The following is a 7,813-nucleotide window of genomic DNA, read 5'->3' as shown; positions in this document are numbered from 1 at the left end:
TTATCCAATACATGCTAATCATTATTTATGTTGTCACAATACATAAGAATTGAGACTAAAACAATAGGCCACGGGAGCAAAATATTTTAAATGGCATGAACCTCATATTTCCCGAGGGCAGCCATTTCTGGGTCAGTTTGAAGGTAATAAAAACAGTTTCTCAGGCTTTTAATATTTATCATATTGCAAGGTCTACAGCCTCATCAAGGAATCATCCGTTATTTGATGTAGTCCTTTGGTTGTCACATGTGGTCAGTAATCTTCTATTGGCTTCCTTTTTATATTTTTAAAATAATTTACTGAGGTGAAATTTTTGCAACATGAAATTAACCATTTTAAAGGGAAAAATTCAGTGAAATTTAGTCCATTCACGTATGGTGTAGCCACCGCCACCCTTTTCTAGTTCCCAAACATTTCCATCACTTCAAAGTAAAACTCCTTCCCCATTAACCAATTTCTCCTCAGGCCCTGGAAACACCAGTTCACATTCTGTCTCATCTGTTTCCCCTTTTGTGATCCATTCCTTTTAGTGAAGGTTCTTACCAGGCTTTTGCTGTCCATAAAGTCATCTGAGAGCACCTGGCTGCAGCCATTTATAGCTAAAGAAAGCTGATCCTAGAGCCAGGGACACAATCACTCTTGGTCTCTAAGCTCCCAATAACAACCTACTGCTGCCTGAATGCTCTCCTTTCTCCTTGGTTACCCTACCTCCTGGGCATTGCATGAGTGCTACATCTCTGCTGCCATGACTGACCCAATGGAGTCTTCAAAAATACCAGTGATAATGTATCTTCTGGGTTTCTTAATGTACCAAAGCCACTGTGGGGAGAATCTTTCACTCTTCACTCTTGTATTTCATATCATGTGAGTAATGGATATAAACCAAATACTACTGGAATTTCTTTGTGTCAAGGGGAGAATGACTTTTCATCAATTAAGAGTTTTTTATTAATTATTTTCAGCCTACTCTCACCTTACCTTATGATGAAAACCCACATTTGGGAAAAGGGGTGCTGACCTAGCAAATCTGAGTAGCAAATGGCAAACTGTGATTAGATTCAACCATCTCTGACAGTCGAAGTATTACTATGAACTCAGTTGTTTGCATGTGTATGCTTAGTTGCTCAGTCATGTCTGACTCTTTGTGACCCCATGGACTATAGCCCACCAGGTTCCTCTGTCCATGGGGATTCTCCAGACAAGAATACTGGACTGGGTTGCCATGCCCTTCACCAGGCGATCTTCCCAACCCAGGGACTGAACCCAGGTCTCCCACATTGCAGGCGGATTCTTTACCGTCTGAGCCATCAGGGAAGCCTCTCCGGTGCTATCCTCACTTAGAGTTATTCCCAGGAAGATCTTAGCCCTTCAGTTAAAAAGTGCCCCCAGTGGATCAACGTGATCAGTACTCTGGACACATTTAGAAATCTGAACACTGGTAAATTTTAAACCTTGAGTTTAGGTTCAACCTGGAACTCTAAGTACAAGTATTAAACTTAGTATTGGAGCAATAACAAACTTGTATGATTTTATAACTTTAATAGGAATTGACAATAAATTTCTATAAAAGGGAAAAATGAAAAAAAAAAGGGGGGCCTCCAAAAAAAATAATAACAGCATTTCAGATCAGGAGTTTTCTAGGTTTCTATACACATACACCTTTATGCATGTGAGTAATAATAAATAATATATAACATATATTATAAGAGAGTATGAATATTTTGATATTGATTGCAGTTTATTTAAAAAGTCTCAAAAATATGTGCAAACAAAAAATGAACAAGCATAAAAATCTGATAGTCTTATGAAACTAGTTTTTTTTTTAAATGATTGTGTTCTTTTTAGAAAAATCATTTCCATTTCACTCATTAATAGCAAGCCAGATCATGTGGAAATTCTCCTAAAATACAACAAAAATGTGAGATAAAAATATAATAAGTAAGAGTTAAATGCACACTTGGCTCAACAATAAAAAAAAAAAAAATCCAGGAGCCAAAGGAACAAAGAGGAAACTTATAACTGAGAAGTAAACAAACTGCTCCTGCCCTTGATAATGTGCTGCGCTGATAGCCAAAGGGCTTAATAACACAGTAAGGAGAGCAGTCAAGGTTGCATGAAAAGGAGATAGGACTAAGACCTCACATCACTGAATGGCTGACATTCACTAAAGAATGATAGAAAAATATGCCCTTTGAATCACTGGATGGGGAGGCAACAGCATTACCAGCAGCTCCTTAGTCTAGGCTGTGGGTATAAAATTAATCTTCCTTCCTTGAAATTTCATCAACAATGGCGTTTACTCCTCCTCTGTGTTACAACACTTAGACTTGAAACTGTAGTCCCTCCCAAATGCTAATGAAAGGAATATCAGAAAGATAATAATAAAATGTTTCTTCTTCCCGTATAATACAGAGGAACAGATACAATTTCTTGTCTTAAATTTAGTTCTGATAAAGTGGTAAATTGAGAACATTTATGAAAACATCTCGAATAATTCTCTTTCCCAGGATGGAGATTTGAATAAAAATGAATAATCATGCTCTATTTTGTAACACATTCTTGGAAGTGTTATTTATACAACTGAGCCTTTTAAGACATTCAAATTCTGGAGGTTGCTCTGCTGTGTTTGTGAAATGCAACGTCAATGAACTACTATGTATTTTCTCAAGTAATATTATTTGAATTGACAAATTATTTGAGGTTTTGTTGTTAGTTCAGAAGAACTTTAAACCACTTTTTACCATTTATTTGTAAAGACAAAATATATCTGTGATTCTGTTGAATTCTTTGGTTAAATAAAGATTTGAGATTATTCATCTTATTTAAATCAACACAACCTAGTACAAAAAAATTTATAATTTTTAAAAGAATCAAATAAAACTCTAGAAAGGAAAAACAGTGTCATTGAAATTAAAAGCTCAATTAACGCTCTAACAACAGGTTAAAAATAATTGAATAGAGAATAAGTAAAACAGATTATGGATTTGAGATTATGTTATGATGTATCACAGGCACAAGGTATGGGGATTATGAAACAGAGTGTTCAAGACACAGAGAAGAGAAGGTCCAATATACGTCTAATAAAAATAAATGCTATAGCAAATACACATGCTCTTTAGAAGAAGATAAGATCATCATAAGCCTTCAAAATTTTTAAATTCAATGCCTAATACATATCTAGGATAGTCAGAAGAAGAAAAGACAGCATGAACAAAAACCAAAAGGAACTGCATTTTCTCAAGGCAGAGACTTAGGATATTTGAATGATTAGACACAGACTTTAAAAGATCTATATTTAAAAAATGAAACTAATCAGTGAAAAAGTTCACTGAAAACTCAACATTCAGAAAACTAATCATGGCATTCGGTCCCATCACTTCATGGCAGATAGATGAGGAAACAATGGATACAGTGAGAGACTTTACTTTTTTGGGCTCCAAAATCACTGCAGACGGTGACTGCAGCCATGAAATTAAAAGACAATTGCTCCTTGGAAGAAAAGCTATGATCAACTTAGTTCAGTTCAGTCGCTCAGTCGTGTCTGACTCTTTGTGACCCCATGAACCCCAGCACGCCAGGCCTCCTTGTCCATCATCAACTCCTGGAGTTTACCCAAACTCATGTCCATTGAGTCAGTGATGCCATCCAACCATCTCATCCTCTGTTGCCCCCTTTTCCTCCTGCCCTCAATCTTTCCCAGCATCAGGGTCTTTTCAAATGAGGCAGCTCTTCGCCTCAGTTTGCCAAAGTATTGGAGTTTCAACTTCAACATCAGTCCTTCCAATGAATACCCAGGACTGATCTCCTTTAGGATGGACTAGTTGGATCTCCTTGCAGTCCAAGGAACTCTCAAGAGTCTTCTCCAACACCACAGTTTAAAAGCATCAATTCTTCATCACTCAGCTTTCTTTATAGTCCAACTCTCACATTCATACATGACTACTGGAAAAACCATAACCTTGACTAGCTGGAACTTTGTTGACAAAGTAATGTCTCTGCTTTTGAATATGCTGTCTCATTTGGTCATAACTTTCCTTCCAAGGAGTAAGCGTCTTTTAATTTCATGGCTGCATCACCATCTGCAGTGATTTTGGAGCCCAGAAAAATAAAGTCTCACACTATTTCCATTGTTTCCCCATCTATTTGCCATGAAGTGATGGGACCAGATGCCATGATCTTAGTTTTCTGAACGTTGAGCTTTAAGCCAACTTTTTCATTCTCCTCTTTCACTTTCATCAAGAGGCTTTTGGTTCCTCTTCACTTTCTGGCATAAGCGTGGTGTCATCTGCATATCTAAGGTTATTGATATTTCTCCTGGCAATCTTGATTCCAGCTTGTGCTTCTTTCAGCCCAGCATTTCTCATGATGTACTCTGCATATAAGTTAAATAAGCAGGGTGACAATATACAGCCTTGACATACTCCTTTTCCTATTTGGAACCAGCCTGTTGTTCCATGTCCAGTTTGAACTGTTGCTTCCTGACCTGCATACAGGCTTCTGAAGTCATGAAGTTAAAAGACACTTGCTCCTTGGACGAAAAGCTATGACCAACCTAGACAGCATATTAAAAAGCAGAGACATTACTTTGCCAACAGAGGTCCATCTAGTCAAAGCTATGGTTTTTCCAGTAGTCATGTATGGATGTGAGAGTTGGAAATAGCTTATTATAAAGCTGCTGCTGCTACTGCTGCTAAGTCGCTTCAGTCGTGTCTGACTCTATGCGACCCCATAGACGGCAGCCCACCAGGCTCCCCTGTCCCTGGGATTCTCCAAGCAAGAACACTGGAGTGGGTTGCCATTTCCTTCTCCAATGCATGAAAGTGAAAAGTGAAAGTGAAATCACTCAGTCGTGTCCGACTCCTAGCGACCCCATGGACTGCAGCCTACCAGGTTCTTCCATCCATGGGATTTTCTAGGCAAAAGTACTGGAGTGGGGTGCCATTGCCTTCTCCATTATAAAGCTATACATACTAATATATACTAATTTTAGTATTCTAAATTTATTACTTTTAGTATTTTAATATTACTATACTATATATACTAATATATGCTATCTGAGACAATATGATGTTGGTAGTCGGATGGACAAAATGACCAGAGATATAAAATAAAGACACCCTGCCCCAACACACATATTTATATGAAATTTTATTCTATGACAAGGTAGCACATCAAGTTATTGAAGAAAAGCAAGATGTTCAATGAAAAGTACTTGAAAAAGTGCTTATCCACATAAAGAAGATTATCAAAGCTATGCTGGTAAACCAACTGTCTAAAAACAAAATAAAACAAAAAAGCCCTGATTTGCACTGGTCTGTAGCATTTGACAATTCCCATAATGCAAATACTCCACCCATGATTGAGTTTAATGGTTTTTCCAGTAGTCATGTATGGATGTGAGAGTTGGACTATAAAGAAAGTTGAGTGCTAAAGAATTGATGCTTTTGAACTGTGGTGTTGGAGAAGACTCTTGAGAGTTCTTTGGACGGCAAGGAGATCAAACCACTACATCCTAATGGAGATCAGTCCTGAGTGTTCATCAGAAGGACTGTTGTTTATGCTGAAACTCCAATACTTTGGCCACCTGATGCGAAGAACTGACTCATTTGAAAAGACCCTGGTGCTGGGAGAGATTGAAGGTGGGAGGAGGAGAGGAAGACAGAGGATGAGATGGCTGGATGGCATCACCAGCTCAATGGACATGAGTTTGAGTAGGCTCTGGGAGATAGTGAAGGACAGGGAAGTCTGGCGTGCTGCAGTCCATTGTGTTGCAAAGAGCTGGACATGACTGAGTGACTGAACAACAACAACCAATGTACAGTCATCTGACTCAAATTCCTGAAAGGTTAACAATCAAGTTTCCTGAGCTAGTATGAGCGCTGTAGCACACCACTGACTTTCCTTCATACCCTGAAAAGTGAAAGTGCTAGTCACTCAGTTGTGTCCAAATATTTTGACCCTATGGACTGTAGCTCACCAGGATCCTCTGTCCATGGAGTTGTCCAGGAAAGAATATTGGAGTTGGTTGCCATTCCCTTCTCCCGTGGATCTTCCTCTCCCACATTACAGGCAGATATTTTACCGTTTGAGCCACCAGGGAAGCCCACTTCACACTATTCACAAAAATCATTTCCATATAAGCTTCAAAGGGAAAAATAGAATTTTAATGTTCTTAGTAGGAAAAGATATCAGCATATCTTTAGTCTATGATATTTGGATAGTTTTCTTTTAAAAAGCACAACAAATATTGATTGTAAAAATAAAAGATTTATAAATTTAATTGTATTAAAATTAAGAACACTTTGATCATTAAAAATATACTGTATATAAAGTAAAATTGAGAGATTTATAAATTTAGAGATTTATAACTGACATTAATAATGTGATTAATGATCAGAATTAAGTGTATATTTTTAAATATTACAAAAGCACTTAAAGTATGCATTCTAATAAAACAGTGCAAATCATGTAAACACACTTTTACAAAAACAAAACTGACCAATAACATATGATGAAGTACTCAAGATATTTAGTAACCAAGGAAGAACAAATAAAGATCCCAATGTGATACCATCTTGTATCACTTTATTAAAAATTAAAAAGCCTGAGACTCAAATGCTGAAGAATATGAATCCATAGGGTCATTTTTCCATTGAAGACAGAAGTACAAATTGATATAATCACTGTGGCATTATTTACCAAAGCTTAACATTCCTTTTCCTTAAGAAATATCAGATTTGATTCTAGATATATAGCCAGTAGAAATATACGTGAATATGTTCATATAAGCCCCCAAAACCCATTATCAATTCTATTATCAGAAAAGTTTATTACCCAGCAGTCAAAATAAAAAACTATAGTCATGTACATTACTATGGATGAATCATATCAATATAACATGCAAGTAAGAAAAGAAAAAAGAGTCCATTTTTATAAAGTTAGAAATAATTAACATTTATACACTTACTCATACACACAAGCATATACATACCATTTTCTGGAATATATAGAGATACAATGGAAGTCAATCAAGAGAATAATGAACATAGGTTTCCTAATTTTCTCGTCCAAGGAGGAGAGAAGGGACAGAGCAATGGACTGTAGGACCTACAAGTGTACATGTAGGTTATCTTCAAAGTATTTTGTTTTGTGTAGAGGTTTGGTAGTGCTTATTGTGTTATTATACATAACGAATTACACAAACAAATTATACAATTAAACAAAACAAAAAGATGTATCTAAAATTCTAAAGGGATAATACCAGGGTCACAGGAAAAACAGAAGGCACACCTGGCTAGAGTTTTGAAAATGATGTAACAAAGGAATTTCTTACAGAAAGGTGGACAATCCACAAAGGTACTGGATAACCCAGAGCTTACACAGGTGAAAAGCAGTGACCACTGCTGAAAGATTGAGGAGACGGGAAAAGTAAATGGTGTTTTCAGAGCCCAGTGAATAAAGCCAGTACTTTACAGTGAGGAACACTCAATAAGGCCGGCAGTTATACAGAAGGACTCAGCCCTGTGAGAACCCTGCCAGAATGCCACTCAGTCACGAGAGAAGCAAGGGAGTAAGTGGCCTGGCCTTTCCCTCTTGCTGCACTCCATTTTCCTGTCAGCATCTCCCTCCCTTTCTTGCTGGTTGAGCCAAACCGAAGCCAGAGGGCAGAAAGAGCTGTGCCATGAGACAAAGAGATTAAATGAACCTGGAGTGGAAAATAGATTATCTAATAACATTAACATGCATACAAATATACATATATTTTTAATTTATTTGGCTGTATTGGATCTTACACACGACACTCAGGCTCTCT

Source organism: Bubalus kerabau, chromosome 4 (assembly GCF_029407905.1).
Source record: "Bubalus kerabau isolate K-KA32 ecotype Philippines breed swamp buffalo chromosome 4, PCC_UOA_SB_1v2, whole genome shotgun sequence".
Classification (NCBI taxonomy): Eukaryota; Metazoa; Chordata; class Mammalia; order Artiodactyla; family Bovidae; genus Bubalus; species Bubalus kerabau.
This window is presented reverse-complemented; position numbering follows the sequence as displayed.